Below are 21,140 nucleotides of genomic sequence, written 5' to 3' on the forward strand. Positions count from 1 at the left end.
GTGCCGGGAGGTGTAAGCACAAACATGTTTTTATAAAGAGAACAAAAAAGAAACCACAACAGTGCCTACATTGTTGGGGATCTGCATTTTTAGGTGTGTGATAATTTTTTTAAAAAGCTACACACAAAGTCCTTTTGCTTTTTTCCCTGGCATCTCAATGTCCTGAAAACACCATAATCTTTCTCTTTGAATGACCCACACTTTGTATCATTTTGGCAGAAGTGCCATCGGCAAATTAAGAAAAGCTGGGACATTGAGCCAGTGAGGATGGCAAGCTATAATTTAAAAGGAAAGGAGTTTATTTGAAATCAAAGTGTAGGCAGTGCAGGATGAACTTGTTTAAAAGTCAGGATAATTTTTGAGTTTTAAACAGCAAGCTTCCCCTGGCCTGCTATGATGGATTCTTTGTCAAAGGATGGACCTCACGTATACAACAGTGTATTTTTTCCCCCTGTTGTGTTTCCTCCCCTGTTGCACGGATTGTCCTCTCATTGGAGAAAACAAACAAAAAATAACTTAATTGTACTGTGGTAAGGCCTTTTTCTCCATAACCTCAAAGAAAAGGAGCAGAGTGACCTGGAAAGTGGTTACTCTCCACCACTTTCCTATTATTCAGGCATGGCAATTGATGGGGTTGGACTTGAAGCCAGGTCTGTATAGAGCTTGAGCTCTTGTGCTTTGTTGATGGCTTTGAGCATCATATGTGCTTTTGAGTGAGCTCATCTCGTTGAATCTCCAGCTTGGATGTGGACATTAAGGGTCTACGCTGGTTAAGGATATAATGATGAGGGTCCGTCAGCTTGGGAGGAAATCATCAGAACAGGATTCTTTCTGATCTGCTGGGTGAGAGTGAGCTTCTAGAAGGCAAAGACTGTCTTAATTTTCAACCAGCTGGTCTTCCTCGTGATCCTGGAAAGAATCATTAGCCATTGTTAATTTAATAAATCTTTGCTGGTGTGAAGTTGTCTAGTATCATAAATTGCCTGTTCTGTTCCAATGGGCTGCCCTGGTGTGAAACTGGGATTGTTCACTGTGTAAATGTGCCCAAGGGCTGAAAGCCTGCCTTTGCTCTTGTCGGGCCCTGGCCCCTGTCAACATCAGCCTGGAGAAAGAGGTGCCTTTTAAAAAATTGACCATATTGATCTGCTCATCAGGCCTTGTAGGACTACCTCCCTCCAGAGGGAACTCTTGTGATCCACACAGATGCATGAGTTGGGTGGCTGAGACATAGTGGACGAGGCAGGATACTACCATGGTGTCACATTCAGGGTTTTAAAATAAATATTGATTGAAATATAAGACTCGAAAATGATTCATTTGCATCTTTCTGCTTTGGATGGAATTCTCTTACTGTATTAATTTATTCTCAATTTTTATACCTCTATATGGCATGTCATTTGTATTTAGACTGTTAATAACTGCACATTTTAGCAAGGGTCATTTGTATCTCTTGACCTAGTTTTCAAGATTTCCTTGGCAGAGAATGTCTACCTTGTCAGCTAAGGGACGGATTTGGGCCTAAATTCTGGATTCTTACTTTGTGTGCATTTTTATGGGTCCTGTTAGTGACCCAAAAGGAAAGGACTGGTCCTGTAGTTAACTCATCATGTGTCATTATCACCCTGTATTCAGTACTTGTGTTGACTGACATCAAATACTATCAGTTCTCTCATTGTTTAAAGTAATAGTTTCTTTTAGTACCTGACTTTTTTTTTTTGTAATATTGAGGTATAGTTAATTTACAATGTTGTGTTAGTTTTGAATGTACAGCAGTGTGATTTAGTTACACATATGTGTGTGTATACACACACACACACACACACACACACATGTTATTGTTGTTGTTTAGTCAGTAAGTCATATCCAACTCTTGTGACCCCATGGACTATAGCCCACTAGGCTCCTCTGTCCATAGGATTTTCCAGGCAATAATACTGGAGTGGGTTGCCATTTATATATTTATATTCCTTTTCAGATTCTTGCCAATTATAGGTTATTCCAAGATACTGAATATAGTTCCCTGTGCTATACAGTAGGTCTTTGTTTATCTGTTTATCAGTGGTATGTATCTGTTAATCCCAGACTTCTCATTTATCTCTTCCCCTCTCATCCCCTTTGGTAATGATGTTTGTTTTTTACTTCTGTATTTCTGTTTTGTAAATAAGTTCATTTGTATCATTTTTTTCCTGAGATTGCTTGTATAATTGATGTCATATATTTGTCTTTGTCTGACTTAATATGATCATCTCTGGGTCCATTCATGTTGCTGTAAATGGCGTTATTCCATTCTTTTTTATAGCTAAATAATATTTCATTTTGTGTGTGTGTGTATGTGTGTGTGTGTGTATATATATGTATAAAATCCCATATTCTTTTTTTAAAGTAAATCATTTTATATTGAAAGGAAGCTGCATTTATTATTGTAATGAGAAAATCATCACTTGCCATAAGTAGAAGGTGCTGATAGAAATAGAAGGGCCTCAGCAGGATGAAGTGGTTGGAGATGGAAGGAGGATGATGGTGACACCCTCATGTTCCCATCATTTTGTGAAGTGAGACTTTGTCCCGCTTATGTGCCAGGATTTTCAAAAGTGATGGTATGTGAGAATCATGTGGAAGTTTTATAGTAATATGATTTCCTAGGACCACAGAATAAGGACCTGAAATCTTTAATGTTTTTAAAATTTTCTCTGTCACTGGAAGGTTTTTTTTTTTTCCTTGCATTAACAAAAGTTAGGATTTTTCTTAAATAGGTTACCCCTGTTTCATACTGGTCGATATTTTCCATTGCTGTTTCTAGCCATGGCAGGATAAGGTGTTTCATTGAACACTGATGTTTCTTTTTATTCCTAAAGCTATTTTTTTCCGCCCCAGTTTTGGCGAAATTATGTATCACTTGTGATAATTCATTTTAAAAATTCCTGAGCTGTGTGGCGTACTTTCATGAAAATTCATTTAGATAAAATTAGATATTATTGTTTAATGAGGTGGCATTTCAATTTAGACCTTGCATCAGGCATATACCAAGAGTTTTTTATGGAAGAGTTAGGTTCATTTGAGTAATAAAGGCTGAATCATGGGGGCTTTAATTCTTAATCGCTGTGAGGATTGTTATCCGTGGGATGTGAGCTGTCTTAGTGGTATTCAATCAAGTGTCCACTTAGCCATGACTGGAAGTAATTGCTCCCAAGTGGGCCGCACGGTGACCTGTTAATACTCGTTCTGACCCTGTGACCTTGTCTGCCCCATTGTTTAGGATTTTATAGCAGGCGAGTCTGCATTTCTGTGGGGTCAAGTAGATATCTCGAGGTCAAACATTTTCTGATTACTGCCTCGTCCACACTGTAAGTCAGCCAGAAGCTGTTGGCGTTGCTAATAGTCATTGCTTTGTAGCGGGACATGAACAGTTTGAAAATTGTCTTCCCAGTCTGCATGTAAACAGTTTAATATTTTACGGAAAGAAGTTCATCTTGTAAATTAGGTATGAATAATACATTTGTAATTACTCCTTGTGTCTTTAAACACTTGTGTCTTAATTGGCTTGCCTTTTTTTTTTTTTTTTTTTTTAATGTATTTGCATTTGCTAGCAAGTTAAAATTAACTCTTGTTAGAGACCCAGTGAAGTTACGACAGTGCACACCAGGCCTTCTCTGGTCCAATCAAGACTTAAAACTTGAGGGAGTTTTTTCATGCACCTGTGAGGCCATTCATTCTGTTTTTGAACCATTTGTTTTTGTTTGAACTGCTGCTGCTGCTGCTAAGTTGCTTCAGTCGTGTCCGACTCTGTGCGACCCCATAGACGGCGGCCCACCAGGCTCCCCTGTCCCTGGGATTCTCCAGGCAAGAACACTGGAGTGGGTTGCCCTTTCCTTCTCCAGTGCATAAAAGTGAAAAGCGAAAGTGAAGTCGCTCAGTTGTGTCCGACTTCTAGCGACCCCATGGACTGCAACCTACCAGGCTCCTCCATCCATGGGATTTTCCAGGCTAGAATACTGGAGTGGGTTGCCATTGCCTTCGTCACTTGAAATTGCTTTGTGTTTTTTTTCCCTTTGTTGTTTTATGACACAATGTTATTTTGTGCTGCTGTTTGTTGATTGGCAACATAATTAAATTTTTCCCAAAACTTACATGACACTTCTTCTATGTCTATGATGAGTTAAGGAATCTAAGCTACCAGTCTGTCAGTTTTGTGGCTGATGCTTGCTGTTGTGCCCGCCCTCCAGATTGGCAGAATCTTTAGGGGTGAGAGAAGGAGTTAAGCTTGAAAGGTAATCTGGTCCAACTTGACTCACAGTTCAGTCACATCTGAGTCATTTCAGGGCCTGCTATTAGTGTTATCTTTACCTTATTTCTTTAGCTTGTTGTTGAACCATTCATGTTGTAGAATTTCTACAAATGTTTATGTGGAAAAGTATAACCAGGAAAAACAGAGGAAAACATACAATCAGAAAAGTTGGCAGGTCGTGAATTTAGAATGTCACCTAATGTGACTCTGGATATCACCTCAAAATAAAATACTCATCTTAAGAAGGATTAAGTGACACTTCCTATTGTATTGAATGTATGAAAGTGACAATGAAGTCACTCAGTCGTGTCCGACTCTTTGGGACCCCATGAACTGTAGTCTATCAGGCTCCTCTGTCCATGGGATTTTCCAGGCAATAGTTCTTGCCTGGAGAATCCCAGGGACGGGAAGCCTGGTGGGCTGCCATCTATGGGGTCGCACAGAGTCAGACACGACTGAAGCGACTTAGCAGCAGCAGCAGCAGTACTGGAGTAGCTTGCCATTTCCTTCTCCAGGGTATCTTCCCGACCCAGGGATTGAGCCCGGATCTCCCTCATTGTAGACAGACGCTTTACCGTCTGAGCCACCAGGGAAGTCCCAGTGGAATGTATAACTGAAAGTGATTTCTTAGCATTGTGGCTGCTGCTTATTAATCTCAAGTTAAGATATTTGCCTATAGCTTGGGTTAAGAGAGCAGTCTTACATTGCAAAAAAATTTCAGGACTATTGTTTCTCTTAGATGTATATAAATTGGTTCTCTCTGCATTGCAGCTATCTGTGCTATTGTGTTTAAACTTTCTTTTTGGGCCGGTTTGTGAATTAAAGACATTGTCATTAAACACCAGATGAAAAGGATGGCTCCTTTGTCCAAAAAATGTGTACCCTCCTTGGCTTAATATGAAAACATTTATTTTGCTAGTTTGGAAAAGGTTAGTAAATTCCCAAAGATACATGTACAGAGGACTGGGTGAATACACTGAGAAGCAGTCCCCGAAACTCCATGCTGCAGTTCCCTGGGCTGCAGACTTTCAGGGGCTGCTGAAGGGAAGCACAGGGGAGCGCAGCATCGTGGGACACTGTGCAGACCCCTTGGTTATTTCCACTTTCGTTGTTAGATTGTCTTATGTTCCCTTTGATAGTACGTATTTTTGCATAGCCGAGTTTTTGACACTTGCCATGATAAGGAGCAGTGAACCATTCGAAAAACCCACATGGAACAGAAAACGATGGTGGCAGCGTCCAAGCTGATTTCAAGGTTTGAGGAACTGTGCAGTGTGCAATGGGTGCTTGTATCCCATTAGTAAGTATCGTATTGTTTAAGAATGAAATAAAAATACTTTTCCTTTTGATTTTTTCCCCCGAATAGGTACTGAGTTGTTAAGTCTAATAATAACTTCTTGGACCTAACTACTTAATAAATGGAACTGTTAGGTGTTTCCTTGCCCTGGGTTGGGGAGGTGGGGAGAAGAGGAATATCATGAAAAACTTCCTAAACACTAAGTGCCATTAAGTCAGAACATATGAGAACTCTGGCATTGACACAAGAAATATATCTGTCTTAAAAATGAAAAAGTAGATGTGGTAGGCAGTTTGGAAAATGTAAATTAGCTAAACAGAGAAAATAAAAACTGGCCTTGATTTGCTGCCTAGAGACATAGACTCAATTATTTTGGTGAAAAATTTTTTTTCTTGGCTTGCAAGTATCAGAACCCAGAACCAGTTAATTTAAGATAAAAGAACATTTATTTGAGTGATAAAAAGGTATCCCATGCAACCCAAATGCACAAATGGTTGAGAACTAAGATCTAGAATGCTTGTCCACTATAATTCCTCTAGTCCTGTATTTTTTTCCTGCAAAAATTATTTTATATTTTTAAATGAAACTTTGTTTTGGCAGAAAGTAGAATCCAGTTTGGAACAATTTCCTAAGTTCCTCTCTCACACCTACTCAATTTGAAGTGCCCAGATTTCAGCTATTTTGGGTCTCTCCTCCGTATTCCCCACACCACTCCAGCCGGGTATTGGATTAGTAGAAATACCTGTGGTAGATACACTTTGTCTCCTTCACTGTCCGCTGGCTCTGGTCTTAATCACTCAAGGTAGAGAATGAAGGATGCTAGTCATTCTCCTTTGTTTACGTCCCTTCCGTACCTGGTGGGAAAAAGGAAGGGGTGTGGTCAACGGTGGAATCATCCCAAAGTGGCCTGCATAAGTAAGCATAGCTCTTGGTGTGGTGTGGTGGCCATTCTGAAGTCACTGCTCAAAGGATCACTCTTTGCCCGGCATTCCCGCTTTCCTTTCTCCTTCACAGTGGAACAGTGGAAATGTATTGTCTCACAGTCCTGCAGGCCCGAAGGGTGAGATGAAGTGTTGGTTTAGTTGGTTTCTTCTGAGGACTGTGACTCTGTGGGAGACCTGGGTTCGATCCCTGGTTCGGGAAGATCCTCTGGAGAAGGAAATGGCACCCCACTCCAGTACTCTTGCCTGAAAAATCCCATGGACGGAGGAGCCTGGTAGGCTACAGTCCATAGGGTTGCATAGAGTTGGACATGACTGAGCGACTGCTCTCTCTCGTGTGGCTTCTGGTGGTTTGTTGGCAGTGATTGCCATTAGTTGGCTTGTAGAAGCATCACCTGGTGTCCTCCTGCATCTTCACGTGGTGCTCTTACTATGTGCGTGTGTGTGCTCACATGTCCTCTTCTTAAAAGGGCACCCGTCCTATTGGATTAGGAACCCCCTCCACTCTAGTATGACCTCATGTTGGCTAATTACATCTGCAGTGACCCTGCTGCCATGTAAGGTCACATTCTGAGCCACCTTCTCTTTCTGTATAACACATATAGTTGAATATAGGAAAATTAAATATGCAAGCACTGTGACCCTTTAGAATATTCTGGAGAAGAATGCAAAACCCATGGGAATTTGAAAGGAAAACCATGCCAGCATCTCTCTTGCTTTATGGAAGGCCTCATCCTGCATGCCACCGTCGTATCCTCCCTTTGTGCAAATGTCAGATAGGAACATGTACAGTGGATGAGCCCAAGTCATGGGTCATATTTTTTTCTTTCTATATGACATCAATGCACAGCATTTTGATGAATTTATACCAGGACATGGAATGATTGACAGGGGGTGGTGCTAGCCCAGAAGGATTCTGGGTCATGATAGCCATCTTGCTGCTGCCACCTGCTCTCTTTAAGACACTGTATATAACCTGTATTTAACCTTGACAACCAATCTGGGCCATGCCCAGTGCCTTTTCCATCTTGGGGATGAGGGTGCTGAGGATCAGGCCAGTCGTTTGCCTTGCTCAGGGTCATGTAGCAAATTTAGGATTGAAACTCAAGCTTTTCAGATCTAGAGTCTGTTTTCTTTCTGTCTCTTTGTCTCTGGCTTATTAAGTACCCCAGTTTCTTAGCCTCTCTTGGAAAACAGCATCACAGGAAAAGTAGTCTGGTGGTGTTTCCTGTCTTTCAGGTCTGTCTGTCTTTCTTTAAACAGAGTAGAGTTTACCCTGAGAAATACGAATATTCTGAAAAAAGAAGTTTCTCTGGATTGGATGGATGTGCCAGCATGGACAGACGAGCCTGGGCACCTTTGCCCCCCCTTGTTGGACAGCTGCCCACCGGGAGCTCAGCGTTTCTGGTGCCAGTGTCTCTCTTGGATTTCTTGCCAGGCCCAAGGGTTTGCTTTTGCAATTGCTGGTGCATGGTGTTTGGGATGTTTGTGGGTGGCTGTTTTTTATTTGTGTTTTGTTATCTGCCCTTTGTAGTAGTACCTCTGGCATCATTTCTTGCTGCTCAGATGTTCTGTGGCTTTCAAGCAGGGAGACTTGAAAAATGTACCACGTCAGAGGGCTTTATAAGAAGTTTGGAGTCTTGGAACCAAGGCCAAGCTTATTAGGGGCCATGAGTGACATGTTACTGTAGCCTCTGGGCCTGTGTGAGTGTAATTCTCTCTGCCTAGAAGGGGGTTAGAGACTTGGCAGTGGATGGTGCAAGCAGACAGGTGAAAGGGCTCTGTTGAGGTGTTCAACCTCTCACCACTTTGTTGCTGTAAGAGAAATGTTAGCTGGATTCAAGTGGTCAGATTGCATTTCCTTGTATCTTCTAAAGAAACAAGTTGAATAGACAGTGTCTAGTCTTGATTATTAAAAGTTGGAATAAAACAGAGCTGATCTAGTCTGCCCAAGGCAAGCACGTCTTTGGCCCACCTTGGGCTCTCAGGTCATTGATTCACACTTCCAGGCCCCTGGCCCCTAACCACCGTTTTTGTTTGTTTGTTCCACATGACAGTTTGAGGGAAGTAACTGTCTCTGATGTGGTCTGTCCATTACTTCCCATTTCAGTTAGGAGCCTTAGTATGCTGCTGCCCACCTCCACCCACCCTGACCTTGCATTTATTTCCCTGCATTTCCATTGTTTTTGTCCTTCTGTGTCATCCTCCTCGTCCTGTGACTCTTCCTTATGATATCCACCTGTTGGCCTGGACACATGCATGGACACTGAGTGATCACTGGGGATCTTTGATGCAAGTTGGGGGGATGCAGGCAGGGTGGGAAATGGTCCTCATTTCTCCCTTGGCATGTTTCTCTCTCTGTTCTCATTTGCATGCATTCTGCTTGGTGTGGGTGGCAGAGTCAGGTCATCTCTTTGCTCTCAGATGGCAACTGTCATTGTTGATTATGCCTTGCAACTTTACCTGAGTTGCTTTAGAGAAAAAAATAATAAATGTCACAGAAATTTCAATTGACTTGTCAGTGCTAACCTGTTTTGATTCATGGAAGCTAAGTAGAGACACAAGACAGACAGGTTTCTGATACACACTGTTCTCAGCATTCGGGGGATGCCTGGCTTACTCATCCCTGTGCTAGAACATTTTAGATTTGAAGCCATTTTCTCAAGGGCAGTCTCACGCTGACATTTTTAGACCACATGGAATAGCATTTTGTTGCCGTACTGGGAAACGTGGGGGGAAGGCCCCTTTATATCCATGTAAAAATGTCCTCAAATCTAACCTTAGTGACAGACGGGGACGATTTTTAATGAGCCGCCAAGAGGTTTGCCTCTGATATAATCCTGCAAGGATTCCTGTGGAGTTACATAAGATGGGCTTTCCCTCCTATTTGGAATGAGAACATTTAAAGGGGTCAGCCAGTTTCATGCTGGGAAGTCAGTCTGCACATATGCTAAGAAATGGATATATATTTTTCAAAAATGTGAACTCTTTTCCGTCATTGAAAAGGAATGTAAAATGATCTATTTTTCAAAAAGGTGTAGAAATTGATGAGGCAAACAGAAGTCTATGAGTGGTTCCTTTATGGGTTAGCAGAGAATATGTTCTGTGTTTCAGACACTCGTAATAAGATGAAGAAATGTCCCAAGGTGACTGGGGAGGCGTATGGAGTTAATCGGGAATGGTGTGTGTGTTGGGGGAGGCTTGCACATGTGCTTCTCCCCTTCTTTCTTCCTGTCTGTCTGTCTGCATTTTTCTCTTTCTGCTCTGTTTTGCTTTTCCTGTATTGGTTGGAGATGTTTATCTGGTTTTAATGTTACACTGGAAGGCGGTCTGGTTACCTACCTGGCTCTTAGAAAACGGAATCTTAGAAATATTTTGACATGTGTTTGTTGCATCTAATACAGACTCCTTCATGGAAAACATTGTATTCAGCAGGGCCTGGCTACTGCACTTGTGGGAAAGTATTTTGGACCCTAGAGAGGATAGAACATTTGCTTATATTTCACAGCAGAGCTGGTCAGCACCCTTATAGGAATTTAGCAGCAAATGCACATTTTGTGATGTATTTATCCCACTGTGTCATTCTTGATTTTATGAGTTGTGGAGGAATTGGGCTTTGGACTGGTTTCTTTGAGGCATCCTAAAGACTGAGTCTTTAATTTTTTAAGCCAAAGACTAGAATTAAAGTTACCCCAAATTAGATAAATATAAGGGTCTATTGCTTGAAATCAGAGAAACTGTGGGAAAATGATAATGAAGAACTCAAGAAGGAGGGCTGAATGAGTAGAGATGGGCTTCTGTTAAAACAAAGTTCACAGCTTCTCAGGAAAATTTGGATTCTAGTTGTCACAAAGTGAGGAGGCTCTTAAGACCTGGCATCAGACATAGGAGGAGATTTAGAAAGTTAGGTTGTTGGTCTGCATGGCAGAGAATAAGGCTGAAATGTGATAGTTAAAGCTGTACGGCTTTTCTGTGGTGCTGCACTGTGGGACACGTGCTGTCTCTCTTGGTGTCCCTGGCCTTCTGCACATGCCCACCTCTCTCTCTGTCTGTCACTCTGTTACCCTGTATCACATCACTACCTTCATAGATGCAGAACCGCTGCCAGTTCTTCCTCCCCAAGTTGTATCCCTCACTGCTTTCCATAGAGCTCAGTGTTGAGTGTAAGCTTGATAAATGTTGGTGGAACTGATAATGAGGTCCTATAGGTATATTAGCTAGTGATGCTAGCTGCTATAACAAATAACCCCACACATGGATAGTGGCTCAAACCCAAAAGATGTTCTTCTGTTCACTGACAGGGCTTCTCTTCCAAGCACTGATTCAGGTACCCTTTCTCCTTCCATCTATGACTCTGCCATCTTCTACCTGTGGTTTAAAAGTTTGGCAGCTTAAAAAAAAAGAAAAAGAAAAGTGGAAAAAAAAGCAAAGAGGATCACTTAAATGAAAATTTTATGCACCGGCCCTGAAAGTAATATACAGTGAGCAAATATTCTATTTAGACAAATGAAAAACATTCAAAAAAGGGGAGAAAAGAGCCCGAGAGGAATCCTTTATAAATCTATGTTCTCTTGTAGAGCTAGTCTATAATTACCTGGAAAGCAGGGATCCTGTTTTCTATACATTCTTTTCTTTCATGGCATTAGCGTATTTCTAAACAAGTAAAGGTGGGGAGATATTTTTCTTGACAACCTTGAGTTTGAGTTTTCCCATGTGTAGAAGAATTCTGTTTGCCTTGCAAGGGTAGAAATCTGGAGTCAGGGAATCACTGCTGCTGGGATCTGATGAGATCATTGAATCCAGCTGGCTGTTTGTATTAATTTCTTAGATGCATGTAGCAATATAAAATGTCCAGCAAGATTTGGTCTTATTTCCCCAAGTATTTGTTGGTTAAAAGAGAGTAAGTTGAGAGTTTTTCAGTGGGGAGAGTTGTTTACTCTAATGTGCCACTGTACCATTTTTAAAATTATGTAAGTTACTGGTGTGCAATATAATATAATGATTTGTAAGTAAATGTCAAAGTTTATACTCCATTTGTAGTTGCTGTAAAATATTGGCTGTATTACCCTTGTTGTACAATAGGTGGTTGTCACTTAGTTTATACCTAACAGTTTGCACCTTTTAACCCCCTGCCTGTACTGCCTCTTCCCTCTCTCCATGGGCACCACTGGTTTGTTCCATAGATTTGTGAGTCTGCTGCTTTTTTGTTACATTCACTAATTACTGTATATTTTAGATTCCACGTGTATTATCCTCCCGTATTTGTCTTAGTCTGTCTTACTTTACTTACCATAATGCCCCCCAACTTCTTAGATATTGCTGCAAATGGCAATATTTAATTCTTTTGGAAGACTGAGTAGTATTCTATTATATATTTGTACCATATCTTCTTTATACATTTATCTGTTGCTGGACAGTTAGCTTGCTTCCATATCTTGGCAATTGTAAATAATGCTGTCATGAACATAGAGGTGAGTGTATCTTTTTGAATTAGTTTTCTTTTTATGTATAACTGGGAATGGAATTGCTGGATCATGTGGTAGTTCTATGGAGAAGGCAATGGCACCCCACTCCAGTACTCTTGCCTGGAAAACCCCACGGACAGAGGAACCTGGAAGGCTGCAGTCCATGGGGTCGCTAAGAGTCGGACGTGACTGAGCGACTTCACTTTCACTTTTCACTTTCATGCATTGGAGAAGGAAATGACAACCCACTCCAGTGTTTTTGCCTGGAGAATCCCAGGGGCAGGAGAGCCTGGTGGGCTGCCGTCTCTGGGGTCACAAAGAGTCGGACACGACTGAAGTGACTTAGCAGCAGTAGCAGCAGCAGTGGTAGTTCTATAGGTACATGTGAAAGAATGAAATTAGAATATTCTCTAATATCATATACAAAAATGAATTCAAAGTGAGGTAAAGACTTAAATGTAAGGCCAGATACCATAAATCTTTTAGAGAAAAACATAGGCAAAGAACACTCTTTGACATAATCAGAACAATTTTGTTTTGGATCCATCCCTTGAAAGAAAGCAAAAGCAAAAATAAACAAATAGTACCTAGTTAAACTTAAAAGGTTCTGCACAACAAAAGAAACCATCAACAAACCAAAAAGATAATGGGAGAAAATATTTGCAAATGATATGACAGATAATGGGTTAATATAAAAAATATATAAACAGCTCATACAACTCAACATCAGAAAAACAAAAAACCCAATTAAAACATGGACAGAATACCTGAATGTACCATTTCTTAAATAGCTAGTTACTGATTGGATTTGAAAATTTGAGGTACCATCCAGTGCACTTAATGTATTTCTAGGAAAAATGTTAGAGAGCTAATATTGTCCCTTATATACCAGAAGATTGTGATAGAAGATGAAACAATCACTCTGTAGTTAATGGTGGCTTCCAACACTTTGCTTAATAGCTCCTTTTTATATTTGCAATAACTCACTACAACTCTCTGCCCATTTTACAGTTGAGGAAACTGAGTCCAAGAGTGGTTAGTTAGCTTATTCAGCATAACTTAGCTAAGTAAGTGGACGATCTTAAAGTAGGAGCAGGCAGCCTGCTAATAAGCCAGTATTTCATGTCTCTGATATGAGCAACATCAAACTTAAGAGAGAAGCAATATTATCAGCTCAATGTTTCTAGAATGCTGGCCATTCTCTGGGAATGATCGGATGAAAAGTCTTGATTCGGATTGGCCAGGTTGCTCTGGCGGTTGTAAAATAAACGTTATTTTGCTGACAATTATTATAATAGACATTTCCCTGACAGTTAATAAAGTGGTATAGATACTACTTGATAATATGATCCCAGTTGCCAATTTGGCTGCTAAACTCAGGAAACCCCTGGGCAATGGTAGACAAATGCATTCTTGCGTTGTTACTTATTTAACTCATGTCACACATGACTAGACAGCATTTCCATCATTTGAAAGCATTTGGTTATTGCCCTCTTGTTGATGCCGTGAGTCTATAAGGACTTGGACTTCAGATGGATTGTGATTGTCAGCTGTGTTTTGCACAGCCAGGTCTATTTTTTTTTTTTTTTTGTACATCACCTTCAGGGTAGGCTAATATTTTTAGCCAGAGTAAGACACAATATTTTGATCCTCTTTTTTTGACTTCTTAAAGCTCTGTATTGAAAATGGATTATTTTCTAAGTACTAACTAGCGTGGCTGACCTCATTTCCAAATTGGGAAGCCATTTTTTCTCATGCCAATACTGCAGCTATTTGAAATTCACAAGGGGTAAAACAGAAAGCACCTAGTCCATTCTGACATGCAAGCCACACTGGTACGTGCTTTGCAAATGTTTGTTGAATGACTAAATGAAACAAGTATGTGAAGAGAAGAATGCATCTCATTCTGGTTAATTTGTTCTGTAAAAAATAATATATTTCAGGAGTGAGGTTAGGATGCAAGTGTGAGTTCATTTTTCTTTTGATATAATTTCAAACTTCTAAGTTTAAATGAGGAATTTCCATGTACTCTTTAGCTAGATCACCAGTTATTTACACTAAGCTCTATTTGTTTATCATTTTCTTCCTCTTTTTCTCAGATAGACATTCACACACACACATACACTTTGTATGTTTGCACATAATTTTCCTAAATCATTTGAAAGCAAGCTTGAAACCTCAGACACCTTTGCCATAAAATACTTCAGTGAGTATTTCCTAACAAAGATGCTCTCTTACACTGCTATACTTTATCGTATCAGGAGGCTTAACATTGATACAAGACTGTTGTCTAGTTTTGTGAGTGTGGCAATAAAGTCTTTGTTAATTATTTTACCCAGTCCAGGATCCTGTCCAAGATCATACATTGCATTTAGTTGTCATGTCTCTTTTATAAATCTGTATTTAATGAAGATTTGATTAGACAAAACCCATGATATTAATAGAATCTCAAATGAACTATACTGGTCATCCTTCTAATCCAGGCTTGGCTGCAGACAGAGTTACTTCTAAATATTGGAGACACAAGGTATTCTGATCCCTTGTTCCTTCCTTTCAAAGATGAGGGTTTTTGTTTTTTTTTTTTGTCGTCATTGTTTTGGCAACTTTCCTTTATAATATATCCATGGATCTCACTACCCTAGTAGGAGAAAATATTTTTCCTTATGTTGAATCAGTACATTATTTAGGAATTACATGAAACATGGTTCTCTTCACAGTGTTATATCCTTGTGTTACTGTTTTTCTCTCCTGTAGCCTCCCAGCACAAAAGTCCCCCTTTCTCCACTTTCTTCCTCTTCCTCCTCCTCTCTAGACTTCTTTAATTTCACAGCGGGACGTTGCAGTAATGTTAGATTGGCTCTGGCAAAGGCATTTTGATGACCCCTGTCTCCAGTCATTATAGTAACTAATAAAAGCTTGCAAACGACTGTTACTCTGTAAGCGTGATTCCAGTGACTTGCGGCCAGTTCAGCTGTATAAATATGGAGAGTTTTTTTGCCATGTAACTTTTGATCATAGGGAAATGTATATACCATTCCGTTGAATGTTTCTTTTAAATTTAATCACGTCTGAGTGTAAAATAACAAGCAGAAATAAAATGGCATTGTAAATGTGAGCTTAAGATTCAGAAAGAATGGACCAATTCGTCTGCATAAAAGCATCCTCTACCATGTCCTGCAGAGCATTCTGGGTAAATTCAGAAGGCAGGGGATGGGTGGCATGAAAAGCAAGCCCTTGTTTAAGTATTCAACTGAAAGGCTGAATCACAGGCCTGATATTCTAGAGGGACTAGAGATGCCAACTTGGACCAGAGAATGATGTTTTTCCTAACATTCATGAACTGAACTTACTGAGTTAACATTTGAACCTCCATAGCATGATAATCTTTATGTTATTGAATTAAAATTTTGGCTTCTAGAAAAAAGTCATTTATATATATATATATATATATATTTTTTTTTTTTTTCCTAAGTTGCCTGCTGTGGATCTAATTAATTATCACTGAGTTATAGTTTTACATGTTTGAGCTGCGTTTTTCTTGTCCTTGAGCTGGGCATCTCGTAAGCACTGGAGTGTGGAGCTTTGGAGGAAGGGTGGGAGATGGCTGGCTGTTGGTCTTTCCTGGAGGTGATGTAAGGGAGAGGAATTCCGAAGCTGTGACTAGGCCAGTGGCCAAAGGAGTCAAGTTGCTTACCTGGGTCTGCTCCGCATACAGGAGGCAGTGCTGTGATGTCTGTGCCAGGGCTTGCTGAGTGTGGATGTGTCTGTCTACTTTTCCTCCTCGCCTCTGGGAGACAGAGACACCACACCCTTCCTTTCAGGAGAGCAGATCTTCTCAGGGGGTCCCCGCCCCTGGCTTCTTTCCCCTATTCAGTTACTTGAACAACAAACACTTATGAAGTGCCTGTTTTGTATCTGGCAGTATTATAGGAGTGTGGGAAAAATTAATGAACAAACAAATTCCCACCCCTGTGGATGCTCATATTCTGGAGGGAGACAGGGATGCAGTTGGGGTGGGGACACATGATGTAATAAGCATATTATGTAGTATGTTAGAAGGTGCATGCAGGGGAAGGAAAAGTAGGGTGATGAGGATTGGCGGTGCTAGAGGGTGGGAGTGGGTTGTCCTTTTAGATAGACTGGTTGGGTAGGTGTCTTTAAAGGTTCTGTTTGAGCAAAGACTTGAAGGAGGGAAGGGAGTTAGTCCTGTAAAAGATTCCAGGCAGAGGCAACAGTTAATGCAAAAGCCCTTTGGTGCAGGGCATACCCTGCATGATTGAGGCATATTCAGGAGGTGGACGTGACTGGGGGTGGTGAACCAGGGGAAATGTGGTGGGAAATAAAGGATTTACCTCATACTTGAGTAGCCTGATGCCATTGGAGGTATTGACTTGACTTAAATTTTAAAGGATCCCTGTTGGTGCTGTGTTGAGAACAGATCATGGGCGGGGTGGAGGTGGGGGTAGTGGAAGAGCAAGCAGACATGTTAGGAAGGTGTGTAAGGAATCCAGGGGAGATGTGATGGTGGCCGTGACCAGGAAGTTGGGAGTGAAAGAGAGGAGCAGTGGTTAGATTTGAGATCTGTTTTGAAGGCAGCTTCCACAGAATTACCTAAGGGAATAGATTTGAGATTTGAGACAAACATATGAGTCAGGATTGACAAAAAGACCATTAATTAGCCTGAGTGGGACTGAAGGATGTAATGACCATAAATTGTGAGGGGGAAGGATGTGTGTGGAGCCTGTTTCAGAAGGAATATTAAGTTCTATACTTTTTGAGTCTTAAGCTGTCTAGACATCCCAGAGGACATGCCATGAAGGCAGATAGGTACCCATGTCTGCAGTTGAGGACAGAGATGTGGGCTGGCCTGGGAGCCTGAGAGAGCTGGAAGTGCCTGGTAACTGTTGCCAGGGCTGATTATTTTTACATTGTCCTGAAGCTGACCTACTGATTATTCAGGGATTCTCCAGTGTACTGCTAATCCTATGAGCACATAGGAGATGTTTAGTTTAGCTCTTGAAGCTGATGCTTCCTTGGTGTTAGGTGTTACCTCTTGAGCTTTGCTGTCTACTCTGGAAGGAAGCTCTGAGAATCGCAGAAAGCCTGAGCTGAACACAGACTTGGAGGTTGCCTTTCTCACCCCTCACTCTAGGAAGAGGGGATTGGTACCTGGTTGTGGGGCAAAGTGAAGCTGGAATCCAAGTTCTCTTTCTGCTCCTCTGAACAGTGACCAGCTCCTGTAAGAGGCATTCAGAAAACAGCTAATGCCAGGCCCTTGCTTTTTCCATTTGTTTGTTCACCTTTTATTATCCAGGAAAAGTTGGATTGTGTTCTGGAAAGGAGAAGACTGCCATTGCTCTTCTATCTTAATGATGTGTTCCTTGAGTGTTTCTCAACAGGGGCAAATGAGACTCTTCAGGAACATTCATGTGATAGTTTTGATAGCAAAGCAGTCAAGTAATAGTTGGGGAAGGTTAGGGATCCATTTCAGGTGGGGATTTCTTCCTCTCTGTCCCTCTGGGAGAGGAAGGACGGAGCTCTTTGGGCTTCCTACCTTACTTGGAGGGGACACCTGCTCTTGGACTTTCTTCTGAGATAGGGCTTGAGCTTTGCTGCCTGTCCCTAGCCAATATAAGAGATCATTTAGGGCCAGGTATGTGACCCTACCCTCAGCCAGGCCCTGTATCCTGTCTCTAAGGCACCACTGGGAGGCAATATAGCACAGTTTGAACTAGTTTCAAATCCTGGTTCTTCTGCTTTATTGCTCTGGGACTTTGAGCAGTTTTAACATTTCTGAACCACCATTTCCTTTTTTGTAAAAGGAAAACATCCCACATTAGAATGTTGTCATGAGGAGACAAATGAGAAAAATGTACGTCAAGGACTGGGCAGTGCGCTTGGCACATGTAAGTAGCGAATTCATGGCAGGTGTTATCACCATCATCATCATTGCTGGCGTGTCCTGTGGTTCCTACCTGGCTTAGGCCAGTTTGGTTAAGCTCAATTTAGTTTCCAAAAAAGATGTGCTAATTGGATTATTATATTTTCATGTTTTTATATTTATGTATATATATGTGCATGGATTTGGAATCTACACATGTATATATTTATCCATTCAAGTTTCTCTTTTACAGATCTGTAAGAATTATATTTTTGTGTCATTGAACCATTAGAAAATTGTTTTTCAAAAGAAGATTTCATAAGGGATCATTATGTAGGCCATCAAAATGGAGAATAGTGTACAAATGAAAGTTAGAAGAAAACATAAAAGCAAGAAAGAAGCTTGGTGTATTAACAGGGCCACTAGTAAGAGTACTTACTGTTATAACCTGGATATTTTAGTATCTCGGGACTTGCCTGTCTTATTTTGGTGTTGGATGGCACAGACCAGGCTGTTTCAGGCTTGTGATAAATATTTCTTTTTATTTAATGCTACCACTTGTAGGCTTGTAATCAGGAGCGGCTTATCAGCAGCTTTTCACAATCTGACATTCCACATGGAATGCCCCGATGGAGGAAAGTTAGCACTCTGAATGCTTTTACAGTTGAATTCCACACACATGAATTATGACAAGTGAGGCGACTACTCTGTGGTTTGTTGTGTCTGGTCTGGTTCCTACTTTTAAAGTTGCAGTTGCGTTTGGTCATTTGAAGCTTATTTTCACAGTCTGGCCAAGCCAGCAGGGTCCCGGGGCTCTGTAGGGGACATAAACCGCCAGCCTTTAAGTTTGAGTGCTCAGTAGATAAGCATTTCAAGACTTCATTGCATCATACAAAAGGACTTATGGGCTTACTTAACATACACTATTTGACTTCATTTAGATATTTAATGGAAAGAAAAGCCTTTTATTATCACTGAAGGAAAGAACTGCCAAACGTAGGGAGGCTGAGTTGAAGTATTGTAACGGATATACAGAGCACAAATATATTTCACTGCCTTCCATAATGGGGTATTTAATAATAGTTGTTTCTTTAAATTTAGCACATGTATCTTAGATATTTGCACTTGGTAAATTACAGGCTGTGGTTCAAGAAACTCCATTTTGTTTGTGTTTAAAAATTTGCTTGAATAAGCATGGACTGATTCTTAAAAATGACCATCAGTGGTGATTTATGTTTATTTCGCGAACTCAGATTAGAGCGTCCACGCGAGGAATGAGAACTTTCCCTCCTGTCTTTGAACACACGTAAACGTGAGCAGTAGGTGAGATTGCTGGCCCGCTTGACCACAGAGTTGTTGAGTGTTTTGTTTGATGGGCATTGGTCTCCGGTGTGTATTGGAGTCCCAGAAGGAGAGAGTGGGAACTATTACGCTGTGGGGAAGGCACGCTCCGTTGTCTGGGAGGGAACCCTGCTATCTTGCTGTGCCTGTGGGCCTGTAGAATCCTCAGGAACTGTGCCTGCGCAGATGGCCAGGGCTCAGGGGCAACTGATTCTCAGTTTGAGGTCTACTCCTGTTCTTCCAGAATGCTCCTTGCAGGAGCTGTTGGGAACTGAATTGCATCCCCCTCAGATTCCTGTGTTTAAGTCCCAACCCCTAGCATCTCAGAATGTGACTACATTTGCAGAGTCTTTAAGGAGGCAATTAAGTCAAAGTGGGATCATTAGCATGAGACCAAATCCAGTATGATCTGCCGCCTTAGAAGAGGCGATGAGGACACAGACACTTAGGCAAGGAGAGGACAACCATCCACAAGCCGAGGAGAGAAACCTCAGAGGAAACCAGCCCTAATGACACCTTGATCTCAGACTTCTAGACTCCAGAACTATAAGAAAATTCTGTTGTTAAAGTCTCCTGATCTGGGATACTTAGTTGTGGCAGCCCGAGCTAATTAATAGAGAAGCAAATCGGAATCTACAAGAGAGCATGTCTCATTTGAACAAGTCTTTCATATTATGGAATTTATATCATGGAATATTCATATTCCTATGGAATTCATATTATGGAATATTATGGTGACTCAGATGGTAAAAGAATCCGCCTGCAATGTGGGAGGCCTGGGTTCAATCCCTCGGTTGGGAAGATCTGCTGGAGGAGGGCATGGCAATCCACCCCAGTGTTCTTGCCTGGAGAATTCCCATGGACAGAAGAGCCTGGCCGGCTATAGTTGCAAGAGTCGGACATGACTGAGCGACTAAGCACATTTCATATTATACTACAGTGTTTAAATTTGGAAGATCATGGCAGAAAAACCTCTTAAGCTTGGCCAAATCCACATAAAAAGCTCTAAAGCTTGGCCAAATCCACATGGCAGGTAGCACTCTATTAATGCTTGCTGAAGGACAGGTGGTCAGCTGTTTACACTGATTTGACTTAAGATTTTTCAGCTTTATGATGGTGTAAAAGTAACCCTCATTCAGTAAAACCATAGTTGGAATTTTGAGTTTTGCGCTTTCTCTACGCCAGCAGTAGGTGGTACAGTGCTCTTTGGTGATGCTGGCTTCCTATCAGCCGTGTGATCACTAGGGCAGGCAAGCAGTACACTTACAACCATTCTGTTTTTCACTTTCAGTGCAGTCTTCATTCTATGAGATACTCACACTTTATTGTAAAACAAGCTTTGTGTTAGATGATTTTGCACAACCATAGACTATTGTAGGTGTTCTGAGCATCTTCACGGTAGCCAGGGTAAGCTGTGATGTTCCATAGGTTAGGCATATTAAATGCATTTTTATTTGTGAGGTTTTCAGTTTACAGTGGATTTATTGAGATGTGAGCCCATCGTAGGATGGGGGAAATTCGTGCTAACATGTAATACTTATTAAGCAGTCACAGTGAGCTGGACCCAGGGAGAAGAGTCTTGCCTACATTACCTGTTTGAGTCTTCACCACAGTCTTGTGAGGAGGGAGCCATTATTATCTCCATCTTGTAAATGGAGGAAACCGAGACAAAGCAAAGTGACACCTGTGGGGTTCAGAGCCAGGTAGTCCTGCTACAGGCTTGTCCATGTTTTTGCTTCACCAGCCTGGGGAGTTCGAGGGAGGGGTAGTTATCTGATCCACTATCACTGTTGGTTAAGGGATACTGAAGCTTGCTCTTTTACACCACGTTTTGGTCCCACCTCAAGAGAGAAGCTATCAAGTGTGTCTAGTGTAATGAAGATGTTGCCAGTCATAATAATCACTCAGATTACAGAGCACTTAAGTGTGA

The 21,140-nt window shown here is 41.2% G+C and overlaps 1 protein-coding gene and 1 long non-coding RNA gene across 21 annotated transcripts in view; one reads left to right on the forward strand and one right to left on the reverse strand.

The window, feature by feature from the left end:
• FOXP1 (forkhead box P1) overlaps positions 1 to 21,140 on the forward strand; it is a 627,865-nt gene that overhangs the window by 57,381 nt on the left and 549,344 nt on the right. The gene's annotated exons all lie outside the window — the stretch shown is intronic.
• LOC133235675 (uncharacterized) lies at positions 282 to 16,087 on the reverse strand. Its single transcript, XR_009732622.1, has 3 exons — positions 15,683 to 16,087; positions 6,325 to 6,436; positions 282 to 909 (listed from the first exon to the last, which is right to left on the reverse strand). It is a non-coding gene; the product is annotated as an uncharacterized LOC133235675 (long non-coding RNA).

This window comes from Bos javanicus, chromosome 22 (genome assembly GCF_032452875.1).
Source record: "Bos javanicus breed banteng chromosome 22, ARS-OSU_banteng_1.0, whole genome shotgun sequence".
Lineage (NCBI taxonomy): Eukaryota > Metazoa > Chordata > Mammalia > Artiodactyla > Bovidae > Bos > Bos javanicus.